This window comes from Mustela putorius, unplaced genomic scaffold, assembly GCF_011764305.1.
Source record: "Mustela putorius furo isolate JIRA1106 unplaced genomic scaffold, ASM1176430v1.1 tig00000382_pilon_pilon_pilon, whole genome shotgun sequence".
NCBI classification, from domain to species: Eukaryota; Metazoa; Chordata; class Mammalia; order Carnivora; family Mustelidae; genus Mustela; species Mustela putorius.
In genome coordinates, this window is record NW_025421367.1 from 3126455 (window position 1) to 3144681 (window position 18227).

The 18227-nt window shown below is 41.5% G+C and overlaps 1 protein-coding gene across 4 annotated transcripts in view; it reads left to right on the plus strand.

The window, feature by feature from the left end:
• ABCG2 (ATP binding cassette subfamily G member 2 (Junior blood group)) overlaps window positions 1-18227 on the plus strand; it is a 159723-nt gene that overhangs the window by 57294 nt on the left and 84202 nt on the right. Inside the window, exon 1 of one of the 4 annotated variants that reach the window (XM_045079384.1) lies at window positions 17826-17956. The exons of the other annotated variants lie outside the window; for them this stretch is intronic. The gene's annotated coding sequence lies outside the window, so the exon portion shown is untranslated. Of the gene's footprint in view, window positions 1-17825; window positions 17957-18227 lie in introns of those variants that run through there. 4 annotated transcript variants of the gene reach the window in all.

Sequence of the window (18227 nt, forward strand, 5' to 3'; positions counted from 1 at the left end):
CTGCTAAAGGCAGACTGACTGAGCCATCCAGGTACCCTCTTTTGCCCGTTTTTAAAACCAGGTTTTTTTGTTTGTTGGTTTTTTGTTTTTTATATTGAGTTGTAAGTATTCCTTATAAATTCTGGATATTAAATTATCCTTCTATACTACACTTTTAAAAAGAAGCAACTCACTTCTACCCTCCATATCCCAATCTCCTCCATGTTATTCCTTGTGCTCCAGAAGTAAGTGAAGCCATATGATAATTGACTCTCTCTGCTTGACTTATTTCACGCAGCATAATCTCTTCCAGTCCCGTCCATGTTGATGCAAAAGTTGGATATTCATCTTTTTTGATGGAGGCATAATACTCCATAGTGTATGTGGACCACATCTTCCTTACCCATTCGTCCATTAAAGGGTTCTTTCCACAGTTTGGAGACTATGGCCATTGCTGCTATGACAATTGGGGTACAGATGGCCCTTCTTTTCACTACATCAGTATCTTTGGGGTAAATACCCAGTAGTGCAATTGCAGGGTCATAGGGAAGCTCTATTTTTAATTTCTTGAGGATTCTCCACACTGTTCTCCAAAGTGGCTGCACCAACTTGCCTTCCCACCAACAGTGGGAAGGCAAGTTGGTGCATTTCTCCCCACTTTCTCCACATCCTCTCCAACACATGTTGTTTACTGTCTTGTTAATTTTGACCATTTTGGCCATTCTAACTGGTGTAGGGTGGTATCTCAATGTGATTTTGATTTGAATCTTCCTGATTGCTAGTGATGATGAACATTTTTCATGTGTCTCTTAGCCATTTGTATGTCTTCTTTGGAGAAGTGTCTGTTCATGTCTTCTGCCCATTTTTTGATGTGATTATCTGTTTTGTGTGTGTTGAGTTTGAGGGGTTCTTTATAGATCTTGGATATCAGCCCTTTGTCTGTACTGTTGCAAATGACAGTACAGACATTTTGCACAATACTTTATTTTTTGCAATTTTTAGTAAAAATTTCCAAAGTGAACAAAAAGATACTGTATAAAACACAGTGGACATAAACTGACAGTAGTATTAGATCTCATTTGTCTTGATCCTTTAGTTTTACCACATCTTGATTTGCAGTGGAAAGGGTTCAGTGCATGTATCTCTTGTCAGAAAACATTTAACTTAGACTCAAAATAAAATAGGGCAGTGTGTACCTGCCAAAACCCGACCACAGGATAACATTACAAGCAAAAAATGTATATGTTCCAAAGTCTACCACACTCAAGAAGTTACTAAGAACTCTTGCAGCCCTTTGTACTGTCATTTTCTCCCATTCCATGGGTTGCCTCTTTGTTTTGTTGACTGTTTCCTTTGCTGGGCAGAAGCTTTTGATCTTGATGAAGTCCCAAAAGTTCATCTTTGCTTTTGTTTCCTTTGCGTTTGGAGACATATCTTGAAAGAAGTTGCTGTGGCCGATGTTGAAGAGGTTACTGTGTATGTGCTCCTCCAGGGTTTTGATAGATTCCTGCCTCACGTTGAGGTCTTTTATCCATTTCGAGTTTATCTTTGTGTATGGTGTAAGCTTAAGAGACCTTCAGACACCATCAAGCTGACTAACATATGCACTGTAGGAATATAAGAAAAAGAAGAGAGGAAAATGAACAGAAAGAATATTTCAAGAAAATGGCTGAAAAAATACCAAAATTTGATACAATATATAAATGTACCAATTCAAGGAGTTCAAGTCCGAGTAAAATAAATCCAGAGACCAGCATCAAGATCTAATTGTCAAAAGAAAGGCAAAGAGAGAATCTTGAAAGCAATTAGAAAGAAACAAATCATCACATGTAAGTGATCCTTTGTAAGAGTCTCAGCGGATTTCTCAATAGAAACCTTGGAGGCCAGAAGTAGTGTACTGATATATTTAAAAAGATAAAAGAAAAAACTGTCAACAAAGAATCTTATATCTGGAAAACTGACTTTCAAAAATGAGCGAAAAATGAGAATATTCCCAGATAACCAAAAGCTAGAGATTTGTTACCATTAGAACTGCCCTGCAGGGGGCGCTTGGGTGGCTTGGTGAGTTGGGCCTCTGCCTTTGGCTCAGGTCATGATCTCAGGGTCCTAGGATCAAGTGCCCCAGCGGGCTCTCTGCTCAGCGAGAGACTGTTTCCCCCCTCTCTCTGTCTCTCTGCCTACTTGTGATGTCTCTCTCTCTGTGCCAAATAAATAAATAAAATCTTAGAAAAGAAAAGAAAAAAAAAAAAAAAAAAGAACTGCTCTGCAAGAAATGCTAATTAGGAAATCCTCCCAGTAAAAATAAAAATGTTCCAGGGGCACTTGGATGGCTTAAAAAAAAAAGCATATGCAGTGTTTACATTTTTAATTTCACTGCAGAATGGATCTATAAATGTATGAATGTTATTTATTGATTTTGGGGAAAAAAATCCCTGCTATGGATACAAGTTGTTTGTCAGATAGATTTGTAAATATTTTCTCTAAATGGCTAAAGTATCTTAAAAACAACATTTACATGAAAGGTTGTGGAGTCCCTGAAGCCTTTCCTTGGTACCCTAGGATTATCAGACCACAATTTGAAACCCTCTGCTAGTGAGCAAGCTGAGTAACTGATCTCCAGCTGAGTCAAAGGGACTTTACAACTAACCAGACACCTTTTAATTCTGTAAATGAACTCAATGACTTAGTTGCATTGCCTGTATGCAAGGTGTTTGGAGCACTGGAGGCCGAGTTTAAATTGAAGAAAATCAATACCATCAGGAATCATCAAGTTCAGGTAAGGCAACAGAACAAAGAGGGAAAGTCATTATTTCCCGATAAGATTGAGGTTTTATTTGCTGGCTCGTGATAAAGCAATTTAAACATCAAAGAGAAGTGAGGAAGAACTGAACTCTGCAGAAACCCAGGCTTTAATAATAGAAGTCTACCTCAAGGATTTTTGTTTTAAATAACAGCAGCAACAACAAAAAACTCTTGCTGTTAAGGGAATTAGATTGTTTTCAGTGTATAAGGGCGAACTTTGTACATTTCCCTCAAACCACCCCCTGCTTCCTTTGCATTTATGATTTACATACATTTCTTTTTTGTATACCTTATAAACTAACCTCATTTGTTCATTTAACAGTGAATTTACTAAGTACCCATTAAAAAGCTAGAAACTGGCTTTAAAATGTAATTCACAATCTTTTAAGGAAAATATTTAAGGAAGCATTTATAAAATCATGGACATATTTTATAAGTACGTATATTTATAAGTCTAAAATAATACCGTGAAATAAAAAATTGTTTCTTTGAACAGATCAACAAAACTGACAGACCTTTAGCTACACTAACTAAGAGCAAAGAGAGAAGATTCAAATTACTAACAACAGTTGGGACATTACTACTGATTTTACAGAAATAAACATGTTATAAAAGAAAACATGTTGTAAAAGAAAACGCCCATCAACAAATTAGGTAACCTAATTAAGAGGGACAAATTCCCAGAAACATACAATCTGCCAAATGAACTCATGAAGAAATTGAAAAGCTGAGGCACTTGGCTGGCTCAGTTGATGGTATATGTTACTCTTGATCTCGGAGTTGTAAGTTCAAGCCCCATGTTGGGTGTAGAGACTACTTAAAAATAAAATCTTAAGGCAACCCTCTTGGGTCCCCTTCTTCTTCAGGAGTTTTGTACTATTGTTCAACAAACTTTGCTTTGCTGCCCACCAAAAAAAATTTAAAAACAGAATAATAAGTAAACAAACAAATAAATAAAATCTTAAAAAGAAAAAGAAATAGAGAACCTGAATAGACCTGGCAAGGAGATTGAAACAGTAATAAAAACCTTCCAACAAAGAAAAGCAATGGACCAAGCTACCAAATATTTAAAGAACCAACACCAATCCTTCTCAAACTCTCCAAAAAATTAAAGAGAAAGGAACACCTCCTAACTCATTCTGTGAAGTCAGCATTCCCTGATACCAAAACTACATAAAGACACTACAAGAAAAAAGGAATGGTAGGCTACTATCCTTTGTGAATAAAGATGCAAAAATTCTTAACATAATACTAGCAAATCAAATTTAGCAACTTATTAAAAGGATCATAAACCATGACCAGATGGGATTTAACCCTGAAGTGTTAGGATGGTTCAACTTATGAAAAACAATCAATGCACTATACCACGTTATTAGAATGAAGGGAAAAAAAATTATAGGATAATCTCATGGTGCAAAAGTATACTCAAAGTATCTTTGTAAAGATACTTTAAAAAATTAACACCCTTTTATGATAAAAAAAAAAAAAACTCAATAAGCTAGGAATAGAAGGAAACTTCCTTAACATGATAGAGGCCATATATGAAAGATTCACAGCTAACATCATACTTAGTGGTGAAAGACTGAAAATTTTACCCTTAAAATCAGATACAAGACAGGGGCGCTTGGGTGGCTCAGTGGGTTAAGGCCTCTGCCTTTGGCTCGGGTCATGGTCCCAGGATCCTCAGATCGAGCCCCGCATTGGGCTCTCTGCTCAGCAGAGCCTGCTTCTCTCTCTCTCTCTCTGCCTACTTGTGATCTCTCTCTGTGTCAAAAAATAAATAAAATTAAAAAAAAAATCAGATACAAGACAAAGATGCCTCCTTTTCCCACTCCGATTCAACACGGTATTGGAAATTCTAGCCAGAACAATTAGGCAAGAGAAAGAAATGCATCCAAACTGGCAAGTAAATAAATTATCTCTATTCATATAGTATGATCTTTTCTTTCTTTCTTTCTTTCTTTTTTTCCCCAGAAGAGAGAGAGAATGTGCACACATGGGGGTGTGGGAGAGTGGAGGATAGAGGGAGAGGGACAGAGAGAATCCCAAGCAGGCTCTACTTTCAGCATAGAGGCTGTTATGGGGCTCAGCCTTACAACCTTGAGATCATGACCTGAGCTGAAATCAGAGCTGGATGCTTAACCGACTGACCACATAGGCACCTGATGGTATGATCTTATACATAGAAAACCCAAAAGATTCCACACACAAAAAATGTTTTAGAGTTAATGAATGAATTCAACAGAGTTGCAGCTACAAAATCAACCTGCAGAAATCACTTGCTTTTCTATACCACATCAATGAAAATCTGAAAAGAAAATTAAGAAAACAATTTTGTTTACAATAGTATAAAAAACAATAAAATACTTAGCGGTAAACCAAGAAGGTGAAAGACCTGCACACTGAAAACAACAAAATATTGCTGAAGGAAATTAAAGAAAACATAAATAAGTGGAAAGACATCCTGTGTCCATGGATGGACACAGTGCATGTTAAGATGACAGTGCTACCCAAAATGACTTACAGATTGTGTGTAATTATCAAAATCCCAATGAAATTTTTTGCAGAAACAGAAAAACCCATCCCAAAAATGCATCTGAATCTCAAGGGACTAGCCAAAATACTCTTGAAAATAAAGATCAAGTTAGAGGTCTCACACTTTCTGATTCCAAAACTTACTTCCAAGCTAGTATAATCACAACAGTGTGGTGCTGGCATAAGGACAGGCATATAGACCAATGGAATAGAATTAAAAGCTCCAAAATAACTCCGTGCCTGTATGCTCAATTTTCAACAAGCGTACAAAGGTCATTTAATGGGAAAAAGATAGGAGGCGACACCATGGCTCGGAGGGTTTGGCCTCTGCCTTCACCTCAGGTCATAGTCCCCCGGTCGTGGGATTGAGCCCCGCATCGGGCTCTCTGCTCAGCGGGGAGCCTGCTTCCCCTTCTCTCTCTGCCTACCTGTGCTCTCTCAATCTCTTTGTCAAATAAATGAATTAATAATTTTTTTAAAAAATGGGAAAAAGATACTATTTTCAAGAAATGGTGTTGGGAAAACTGTATATTCACATGCAAAAGAATAAAGTTGGATCTTTTCCTTACACCATGGACAGAAAACACTCAAAATGGATCACAGACCTAAAGGTAAGAGCTAAAATTGCAAAATCCTTAGAAGAAAACATAGGTGAAAGTCATTATGATATTGGATTTGACAGTGATTTCTTGGATGTGACACTGTTGCTTATTTCATGGGACACTTTTCATCCTTGGCTCATGACCGTTACATGACAATAACAACCCTCAAACATGACCACAAAAAGGCTACTGGACATTTCTAAACATCCTCTATGTGTGTGGGGAGAACATTATGAAAATATTTATGAAATACATATGATAATATCTATGAATGAAAGTAGTTGCTTTCTGAAATTTGTTTCAAAATAATTTGTGGGAGGGTAGCTGGGTGGCTTAATCAGTTGAGCATCTGCCTTCAGCTCAGGTCATGATCTCAGGGTCCTCGGATTGGAGCCCCGCATTAGGCTCCCTGCTCAGTGGGGAGTCTGCTTCTTCCTCTCCCTCTGTCCCCCCACTTGTGCTCTCTCTCTCTTTCTCAATAAATAAATAAATAAACAAAACTTGAAAGCATTCTTCAAAAAAATAATTTGTGGGAAAGGAAAAGAAAAAGGGAATATGAGTAAAAATTAAGATTGGCCGCTAGTGGCTGATCAGTGCCTTGGGCCTCATCATATTTTTTCCTACCTGTGAAATGTTTGTAATTTTCCATAATAACATGAAAAAGTAAAAAAGATGACAGATATATTTGAGGACTTTTGTTTTCTGCATGTTTGCCCTGTTAGATGCTCTGAAACCGTGCAGCTATATGATATCTAAAAATACATCATTAAATATTAAAACCCACTTTAAATGATTAAGTCCACTAGCATCAGTAATAGAGCAAAGACCAAGCAGGTAAGCTAATTCTTGAGGCCGCTGGGTATCTGAGATATACACTGGTCTTTGTGATCTGAACTGCATTGCACAGAGGGCACAGGGCCAAAGCCTTGAGTTTGCATAAAATGGAAGCATAATGCCTAGACCTAGGAGAAGTATACCTTCAGAGAGGTCAAACTAGAAAAGAAACCCACCCTGCAAAGGCAGGCCACAAGAAAACATTGCTATCTTGGCCCATACTATGAATGGACATTTTAAAAAGAAGGAAAAAAAAAAGTCCCCTGAGAATTTGTAGCAATGGGCTAAATCTTAAGCTACTTGAGAGCTGAATCTATATTCTTTACTTGACCCAAAAACATGCACCTATAATATAATTATGAGGGTGGGTAATATCCCCAGATGTCTGAGAGAAGGAAATCCAGACTTTTCCAGATGACTGTACCCTCAACTAGGCCTCAAAAAATTCCTACAGGTAGATTGCCCAAAAAACTTAAAAAATTAGAAAACGAACATCAGTGAGCAAGCCATCGGTAACAGAGCCAGAACCACAAAGACTTCAGAGATTATAATTATCAGAATTAAAATGAAAAATAATTCTGCGTGAAGTGCTGTAAAATGTAAAAAAAAAAAAAAAAAAAAGATACTGAAAACATGAATAAGAATAGGAGACTATCAAATAATTAGGCCAGTTTGAAGAAGAACAAAATATTGCTTTTAGAAATGAAAAGAATCCCTAATCATTACAGTTAAGAATTTGGATAGAAGATAAATACAACTGCACAGAGAACAGAGAAGATGTATCTGTGAAGAAATTATCTAAGATACAACACAGGGAGATGAAGATGTGGAAAACATGTGAGAGCTAAGAGACGTGGAGGAGTAGAAAGAAGGCCCAGCAGCGTGTACATGTGTCTCCCTGTTTCCTATAAATGGAGCAGCCTTAGCCATAGCTTAGTAGTGACTTTTTTTTGTAGGATTAACATGATTTAATTGAATATCAGATTTTTTTTTAAGATTTTATTGATTTGACAGAGAGAGAGAGAGAGAGCCCGTGCGCCCAGACAGTCAGGGGGAGGGGCAGAGAGAGGGAGAAGCAGACTCCCGGCTGAGCCGGGAGCCTGATGTGGGGCTTGATCCCAGGACCTTGCGATCATGACCTGAACTGAAGGCAGAACTTAACTGACTGAGCTACGCAGGCACCCCCCAAATCAGTCACAAATTGCTGAGTTTGGGAAGGCCAGGATAGTAACTGGAATCTCACACACTTCTGTTGAGGACATATGTAATTTAGGGAAGCCCTGTTACTGAGCAGGGAGCGGGGGAAGCACAGAGCTTATCCAGTAGTGTTGAAGACCTTCCCAGAGGCAGCCCATGAGACCAAGCACTTCCCAGTCAAAGGGCCACATCAGTGGCTCTCAGTGCCTACTGCCCCCTTGACTGTGGGGAGACACAGAGACCTCTAACAGGCACTAGGGAGGCAAGGAGGGCTGGAGGAGCTTTCCCACCAACATGCTGTGTCTCTGCCTAAGTATCCCCCTCACACAACACAGCCACACATCCTTAAGCAGAGCTGAACAGCCCTGTCTCTCACCACCTCCACCCTTTTTTAAGTGGCCACCCTCATCCCTGACTCTGGCCCTCTGCTTTGTGTGGTTTGAATTCCATTGACCAAACTCCTTACCACCATTCCCTGCTTCTAGACCTAACTCCCTCAACCTGCAAGCTTTAGTACAATTCTTACCATTTGGGGTTTCTTTCATGGGGATCTCTATCTTGGATTTGCAACTGCCTAGACTTTCTTGTTTTTCTTCTTTTATGTTGATAAGTGTGGTTCAGGGGGACTTTGAAGGGTGAGCAAATTCATTCTACTTTTTTTGTCCAAACTTTTTTTCTTAGTAGTTTCTTTTCTTTTTTCTTTTTTTTTTTTTTAAGATTTTTATTTATTTGTTCGACAGAGATCACAAGCAGGCTGAGAGGCAGGCAGAGAGAGGGGGAAGCAGGCCCTCCACTGTGCAGAGAGCCCAATGTGGGGCTGGATCCCAGGACCCCGAGATCACCACCTCAGCCGAAGGCAGAGGCTCAACCCACAGGTGTCCCTTCTTGGCAGTTTCTATAGGAAATAATGGTGTAATTGTTTCTTATATCAGCTGAATGCAGAGCCAAAATGTGAGCCTAAGTTGTTTACTAGCTTTATCACCTGGGGTAAATTGGTTAATCTCATTATGCTTTAGTTTTGGCTGCAACATAGAGATTTTATTTATTTTTTTAAAGATTTTATTTATTTATTTGACAGAGATCACAAGTAGGCAGAGGTGCCCCGTAACATAGAGATTTTAATAGAATCCACCTAAGGGTATTATTATGAAGATACAGCAAGGTTTAAAAACAAAACAAAACAAAAAAGATCCTCACAAAACTTAAAGGCATTGAGAACAATCCCCAGCAAGTAGCAAGTACTTAATAAATATTAGCTGTTATGATTGGCATTGGGTAAAAAATTTTCCAAATACTCATGATTTTATTTTTATCTTTATTTAACCCTGTAACATAGTTTTATCACCCCTAATATGAAGAAAGACATTGAGGGCGCCTGGGTGGCTCAGTGGGTTAAGCCGCTGCCTTCGGCTCAGGTCATGATCTCGAGGTCCTGGGATCGAGTCCCGCGTCAGGCTCTCTGCTCAGCGGGGAGCCTGCTTCCTCCTCTCTCTCTCTCTCTCTCTGCCTGCCTCTCTGCCTACTTGTGATCTCTCTCTGTCAAATAAATAAATAAAATCTTTAAAAAAAAAAAAGACATTGAGACACAAAAGGGTCAAATAGCAAAAACTCTCAAGGTGAGATAAAACTTGAGTCCATCTAGATTGGCAATGGCTTTGTTACTCAGAGAATAATGGGTGTATGTTTCCTGCTCTAATAAGGGTTATGGGCGAAGTGTTTGGCTTTGCTGATGTCATCTATGATAATATTAAGCATGACACCCAGATGTGAAAAAATTCTAAGTGTAATGAATGCTCGTTACACTTTGACTTCATTCACAACCAAGAACAAATTCTTCCCTCTGCAGGCAATAAAGTGTTTATAGTACTCAGTACTGAATCATGTGAAAGGGGTCAGCCACTGATGAAACCCTCATGCAGTTTTATAGCCTGGCAGATTTAGGTTAAGGGTGGAGAGGCCCCTGAATTGCATATGATAAACTTGCTTTTATTATTAAGTCGATAAATTTTTATCAGTTAACTATTGTGTTCAAGACTCGGAGAGAGGCAATGTGTAGGACATACACAAAGGGGGAGGGCATTACTTTCTCACAATTTCCATTACTGACACCATAAGGTCTTTAGCTTCTCAGGTTCAGGGTCTGCAGTCAGCTCTAACTCCTATGTCTTTCACCTTCAATATTCTCTCAGTTACCAGGTACTGTAAAGTTCTCCTTCACAATGTTTCCCTCATGCCCCTTCCCTCAAAATTTTTTCCTCCTTTGTTCTAGCTCAGTGGTTTTTTGGTTCATTTCCAAACTGATTTCTCCCATAACCCCCATCCATTCTATATGTGGACAGATCAGTCTTTTTAACACTATTTTGACAATATCATCCCTTTACAGTAAACTTTCATGAATTTTTCACGCTCCGGATTCCCTTTCGACCTGTCCTTTCCTGGCATCACTTTCCTATGACGAATCATTTCGCACACTGAAGTCCTTACTCCGTTTTTCTGTGCCTTGTCCACCTGGCCAAACCGTGTTTTCAAATTTATTCGACCTTCTAACCTCTCTCTTTTTTTTAAAGATTTTATTCATTTATTTGACAGAGAGAAATCACAAGTAGATGGAGAGGCAGGCAGAGAGAGAGAGAGAGAGAGAGGGAAGCAGGCTCCCTTCTGAGCAGAGAGCCCGACGTGGGACTCGATCCCAGGACCCTGAGATCATGACCTGAGCCGAAGGCAGCAGCTTAACCCACTGAGCCACCCAGGCGCCCCATAACCTCTCTCTCTTTATGAATGGGAATTCTTTGTGAATGGGAAAGCAATGCCCACTCGTGGCTTTGATCCCGCTACATTTGCAGAATGCAGTCTTCGGGGTCCCTGGTGTTGCTGTGTGCTCCTTCCAGGTCCCTTACTGCTATTGGGAGGACAAATTTTCCCTCCACCAATTCAGATCCCGTGGGGTGGGGGAGGAGCTTGAAAGTTACCTGACAACAGATTACAGTAGAAAAGATAAGGTTTGTGAGGTTTCTATACCAACTAATGGGAGCAAAGAGGGACAGGAAAGAGGACTTCCACTGGATAACCTAGGGCTCTTCGAGAAACAAATGAAAGTATGACTGTTTGTGATAGTGCTTGTTTATGCAATTTCTTATCCAGGTGTGAATGGTTGGTCTTTTTCCTAGCAGTGAAGCTCCCCTGAGAGGGGATTTATGCTGTTTTACTCTCTGAAGGCCTTGCCTTTAGTCAGATAAAGGAAACTCCAAGAAGGCTGCTTTCAGCATCAGTTGTCTCTCAAATGTCTTCAGTTTAAAATAATATTCATAAGAACTCTGTAGGGCTGGGTGGTGATGCGGGGAACAAGGGCAAAAAGAAATGTAGGTAAAAGTAAATTTTCTTAGTAACTGTAGCCCACTGACAAATACTTGGGGCAGGCCGAGGACAACAGTCCTCCAGGAACTCCCATGTGAATGCCTTGCTAGAGGGAAAAACCACCTTAGCTTGACAATAGCTAGGCCGCCAGGATTCTGTGAGTCTGCATGAAAATCCTTTCGGAAACTACCCCTAGCTTTACCTCCCCCAATTCCATAGTATATAATCAGTTGCTCCTCACAATCCCTTGGCAGTCCTCTCTGCCCGTAGCTCCTGTCCCCGTGCCTTAATAAAAATACCTGTTTGCACCCAAGACATCTCAAGAATTCTTTCTTAGCCTTTGGCTCGGAACCCCAACATTTCCACATTAGCTATTAGCATCCTCTTTGTTTTCTTAGGGCCTTGTATTAGGCAGAATAATGGCCTCCCAAAGATGTCATGTCCTTTTTTTTTTTTTTTTAAGATTTTATTTATTTATTTGTCAGAGAGAGAGAAAGAGAGAAAGAGAGAGAAACCAAGAGAGCACAAGCAGGGGGAGAGGCAGGCAGAGGGAGAAGCAGGCTCTCTGGAGCCTGAGCAGGGAGCCCAATGCAGGACTCGATCCCAGGACCCCAGGCTCATGACCTGAGCTTAAGGCAGACACTTAACTGAGCCACCCAGGCAACCCAGATGTCATGTTCTAATAGTCAGAAGGTAAATGTGTTAGTTTGCCTGCTAAAGGAGAATTAAGTTTGACAATGAAATTAAGGTTGCTAATGAAATGACTTTAAGGTAGAAAGATTATCAGGGCTTATCCAGTGTGTCTAAAGTAATCACAAGAGTGCTGTCAAAGTAGAAGAGGGAAGCAGAATGAAGATACGGTAACAGAAGCAAGGTCAGAGTGATGCTCTGCTGTTGGCTTGGAAGCAAGAGGAAGGGACCATGAGCAAGGGATGCATCTGCCCTTTAAAATCTGGAAAAGTTCCAGAAAGGAATACAAACCTGCTGGCATCTTTGATTTTAGCCCAGTCAGGCCCAGTTTGGACTTCTGACCTATGGAAATGTAGAATAACACATTTTATTGTCTTAAGCCATTAAGTTTGTGGGAATTTGTTATGGCACCATAGGAAACAAATAGAGGTCTATTTCAGGGTTAAGTCCCTTGTCTTTGCTTTCACTTGATACCTTCAGCAGATCCTCCAGCTTCAGAGAGAAAGTGTACTTCTTTCCATTTTCTTTCTTTCCCTTACTAAAACACTCATCTGCATGAGGACTCATCCTTATGCCCTTTCTTTCTGCCATAATTAAAAGAAATTTCCTTTTCTAATGCTAATTCCTCTTTCACTTCGTAAGGGACCTGATCACACCAGTTAACTACCGTTTCTTCTCTGTGACTTCCTCTTGGTGTGCACACATATTCCAGCCTACCTAACTTAACCAAATAAGAAATATATTCTTTGAACCCCAAGATGGTTTTTTTTTTAAAGATTTAAAAATTTTATTTATTTATTTGACAGACAGATCACAGGTAGGCAGAGAGGCAGGCAGAGAGAGAGGAGGAAGCTGGCTCCCTGCTGAGCAGAGAGCCTGATGTGGGCCTCCATTCCAGGACCCTGGGATCATGACCTGAGCCGAAGGCAGAGGCTTAAACCCTGAGCCACCCAGGTGCTCCCTAAGATAGTTTCAAGAGACGCTCCTTTCTCTTACCTTCTTGTTATAGTGAAACCTTTGTTAAGAGTTATCTACACCCTGTTTCTACTCCTTCACTTACTCATCAGTGTTCAAGCCCTTTATAGGCTGATCTTTCTCTTCTGGAGTTCATCAAATGTCTCTAGTGGCTCTAAAAAGAGCCATGGGGGAACTCAGTGCCTACAGCCACCTGTACTGTTTTTTATTTGCTTTTTTAAAAATGGTTTTTATTTGGGAGTAGTGAAAATAAATATACTGGACCCATTACAGGTGTTATATACAAATGCCCCCAGGTCCATAATAGGTTCTGTCTGAAACCTGGACTTGTAAGGGGAAAATTGACCCTGAGAAGTTCACCACTTGAAGTGCTGAGGAAGGTACTGAGTCCTTACCAGCTCCTCGCCCTTGGTGGTCAGGCTGGAGAATAGACCGAGAGCTCGGGGCAGCTGGGAAAATCTAGGATGGTATTAAAACTCCTATGAGAAAGAGGAAGAGAGCGTCTCGTTTGGTCTGTATGGGAGCTTTGATAGTAGAGTGACTGTTTCATGGCGTTACAAGTCCAGGAGGTTTGCTCCTTTAATGAGAATACTGTTTTTGATTTGGCTTTGGTTGCCATTCTTACAAGAAGCCATACCATTTATCAGCATTAAGCGAATCTGTAGCCTTTGCCTGTGTCTGTTGCTGACTTTCCACCAAACATGAATACCTGGCGAAAACCACACAGGATGTGTATTATCACCTCCTCCTCCCCCACAAAAAGAAAAACTTCCCATTATTTTTGGAGTTTTCAAGAAGTGAGGCTTCATTGATTCCATGAAAGAGTCTGTCTGCTCCCTTCCCCTGAGGGCATCTTCCCTATTTGTCTGTCCTTACCTGTCACAAAAGCACTTGGCGACACCTTACTCCTGCCAGGGGCGCATTTGAGATCTTCAATGTGTGTTTCACAGGTATGGACTCCAGATGGCCCCAGAGCTTTCCATTAGGATTGTAAAGAAATCGTTACTTTTGATAATTCTGTGGTTTGATTGGAAGGCTTGTAAAATATGACAGTGACTTCAACTAACTTGGAGACAGCCCAGCAGATCAACGTTCTTCAGAGAACCAGTCTCCTCCTTCCTTGTTCTGCAACCTAAGAACTTTATAGAGAGAAATGGGAAAAGGCCTTACATAGGAAATTTATAAACAAACCACAAATGATCATTAAACATTAAAAAAGTTTACTCTCACTAAATCTAAGAGATGTAAATCGAAACACTGCCATTTGTTATCAGATTTAAAGAGATTAAAATTATTACTTTATCCAGTTTTTGCGAGAGCTCAGGTGAACAAGTGACCTTTTTTTTTTTTAAGACTTTATTTATTCATTTGAGAGAGAGAGAGAGATCACAAGTAGGCAGAGAGGCAGGCAGAGAGAGGGGGAAGCAGGATTCCTGTGAGTAGAGAGCCTGATGCAGGGCTCAATCCCAGCACCCTGGGATCGTGACCTGAGCCGAAGGGAGAGGCTTTAACCCACTGAGCCACCCAGGTGCTCCAGGAAGGTCATCTTTATGTTCCTTCTTCCCTATACTCTGTGACATAAAACACTCAAACACTAAAAGAGAAGACAGGGAATTTGAAGATGATTAGCCCAAAATAAAATGCTAACTTATAAGCTAAAATGACACATTTCTTAATAATGCAATGCATTCATGAAAGGCTGACTCTAATCTGAATTTATCAAACAGAATTTGATGGCAGTGATCAGCTGTAGTGAGTATTAGAGTGAGAATAGGAATTAATGTAATTTTAGCGAGCATATACACTGATTTATCAATATGAAAAAATAAAACTCCTTTAAAAATTCTACTAAAAATAAGGTAGAAAATTTTTTGTTTTAGTGATTTTTAGCCCTGTTTTAGGTGAGGTTCTGTCTTTAAGTATTGTCATATATTTTTTACTGACTAAAACACTGGCATTTTATTGCTTTACTTTAAAAAAACTTTTTTTTAAAAATGATTTTATTTATTTGCCAGAGAGAGAGAGAGAGAGAGTGTACACACAAGCAGGCAGAGAGGCAGGCAGGGGCAGCGAGAGAAGCAGGCTCCCTGCTGAGTAAGGAGCCCCATGTGGGACTCGATCCCAGGTCCCTGGGGTTATGACCCTGGGATCATGACCTGAGCTGAAGGCAGCAGCTTAACCAACTGAGCCACCCAGGCGTCCCTGATTTACTTTTTTTTTTTTTTAAAGATTTTTATTTATTTATTTGGCAGAGATCACAAGGCAGAGAGAGAGGAAGGGAAGCAGGCTCCCGAGGAGCGGAGAGCCTGACGTGGGGCTCAATCCCAGGACCCTGAGATCATGACCTGAGGCTTTAACCCACTAAGCCACCCAGGTGCCCCCTGATTTACTTTTTTTTTTTTAAAAGATTTTTATTTATTTATTTGCCAGAGATAGAGGGAGAGAGAGCGCGAGAGAGCACAGGCAGACAAAGAGTCAGGCAGAGGCAGAGGGAGAAGCAGGCTCCCTTGCTGAGCAAGGAGCCCGATGTGGGACTCGATCCCAGGACCCTAGGATCATGACCTGAGCCAAAGGCAGCTGCTCAACCAACTGAGCCACCCAGGCGTCCCACTGAGCCACCCAGGCGTCCCTGATTTACTTTTTTAAAAAAGGTTTTATTTGTGTGTGGGGAGAGAAATAACACAAAGGGGGGTGGTAGGCAGAGGGAGAAGCAGGCTCCCTGCTGAGCTAGGAGCCCCTCTCTGAGACTCGATTCCAGCCCGAGGACCATGACTTGAGCTTAAGGCAGATGCTTAACTGGCTAGCCATCCAGGCATCCCTTACTGATTTACTTTTAAACAAAATTCTTTTTTCCAAAATAAAAGTTGTATATCTGCACTAAAAAATTTTAGAAAATTACACTAAAATAGAAGAAAAAAAAGAACCATAATGTCACAACGCAGAAAAAAAATTTTTTTTTTCTTGTATTGCCAGCTATTTTCTATGCATAAGGTTTTGGTTTGTTTTTGTTTTACATATTACACAGTGCTATATTCAACCTATTGTCCTGTTTCTTTTCTAAATGTGCTTTTCATCAATTTTATGTATATTTTCCCCCCATTTTTACAAGTCCCCTCTTGGAATTGCCTTTAGAATTTGCTAGCAATTTAAAAAATCTTTACTGACATCAGTAAAATTTTGTTCTTTAGTGGGTGTTTTAAAATTTTGCAAGCAGTTATTAAAAGCCGTCTCTGAAAAATTTTTCTCAGTCCTGGCCTAAAATGACAAATATATTTGTATACAGGTCTTTAAATGTCTTTTAAAATTTATTAATTTATATTTTTAAAGATTTTATTTATTTTTTTGACAGAGAGATCACAAGTAGACAAAGCAGCAGGCAGAGAGAGAGGGGGAAGCAGGCTCCCTGCCGAGCAGAGAGCCTGATGCAGGGCTCCATGCGGAGCTCCATCCCAGGACCCTGAGATCATGACCTGAGCCCAAGGCAGAGGCTTAACCCACTGAACCACCCCTGAAACTTACCCTTTTTAAAGTAGTCTCTGCGCCCAACATAGGGCTTGAACTCACGACCCTGAAATCAAGGGTCACACACTTCACCAACTAAGCCAGCCAGATGCCCTGTGATTAAAGATTTCCTGTAAGGGGTTAAGAATTAACAGTTAAGGGACGCCTGGGTGGCTCAGTTGGTTAAGCAGCTGCCTTTGGCTCAGGTCATGATCCCAGTGTCTTGGGATCAAGTCCCACATCCGGTTCCTTGCTCAGCAGGGAGCCTGCTTCTCCCTCTGCCTCTGCCTTCCACTCTGTCTGCCTGTGCTCACTCTTGCTCCTCTCTCTCTGACAAATAAATAAAATCTTAAAAAAAAAAAAAGAATTAACAGTTAAAAAAGAGTTAATAGTAATACCTGGTGTTGCTTTAAATAATTTGATTTTTGTTTGTAAACGCAAATCAGAAAGTAGATATAAGTATTAATTTTCAAGAGTATCTGCAACAGGCAAATTTTGGGAAAGTCATAAACACTCATAAAGCCTGATAACCAAACCCTTTCTTGAATATGCACACTTTCCAGCTTTTTCACGCGAACAGTATTACAGAGAAGTATTTATTACAAGAGAGTGAAGGTACACATGGGTGGCTCAGGCGGTTAAACCGCTGCCTTCAGATTAGGTCATGATCCCAGGGTCCTGGGACCAAGTCCCATATCAGGCTCTGTGCTCAGTGGGGAGCCTGCTTCTCCTTGCCACTCTGCCTACTTGTGTCCTCTCTCTCTCTCTGATAAATAAATAAATAAATAAATAAAATCTTTTAAAAATGTGTGCAGAATACACTCAAATCGTTCGAAGTAATATTTTCATTCAACTTGTTCCTCGTCCCCCCCCCCCCCCGTATTAGATTCAATTCCTTAAGTTATTGTTTTGGGGAGTAATCACCTAATTTCTCAGAAGCTCATTCTATAGAGACACTTGCTCTCGGGGTGGGCAACGTGTTTGATAGGTGTCAGCGTCCCTCGGAGCTTAGGGCGCGGGACACGGTGAGCAAATCCGTCCAGGTTCGAGCTCGTATCCATCAGCTCCGGTAGCGTCCTGTGATTACCAGGGCTAATCACCACTGTCCTTTCGTACAGACCCGGCAAGGCGGGATTTTGGGGTTTGCCCATGCGCGCTCTGGGTGAGTCAGCTCCGTGACCTGGGTCCCGCAAGAGGATGGCCCTCGAGCCAGTGTCCTGTTTCGTTTCCTGGCCGCCCACCCGCGCGCTGCTCCGCGGCGGCCGTAGGGCGCTTTATCGCGGCCAGGCAGGCGGCGCTACTCCTCTGGTCGGACCCCGAGGGAGCCGCCGCCCTGCGCTCTCCCGGCCTGCGGCGGGGGGATAACGAAGGCGAAGCCGGCGTCGGCGCTGCCGGCGCTCGCCTCTTCGCAGCCCTGGCCGCCCTGGCCCGCCGCTCCCGACAGTTAAGCCCCGGCCGGGCGTCTTCCCGGGCCGCTAGCTGCGCGTGTGAGTGCCGGCCAGGCGGGAGCGCGCGGACACCGTGGGTGGGCCGTCCGCCGAGCCGAGCGCGCGGGTCAGGGCGGGTCGCCCGGCGCGGTGGGGGATGGGGTGCGCTGTGCGCGCCCGCGGTGTCCTGAGTCCCGCGCGGTTCGACCTGGAGTCCGGAGCGCGCGGGAGGCAAGAGGGAGTCCCAGACAGTCCTGCAGAGACTGGGAGTCGCGGGAAGAAAGCAGCCTGGAAAAGAGCCAGGGAGATGTTAGAAAAGCTCTTCCCGATT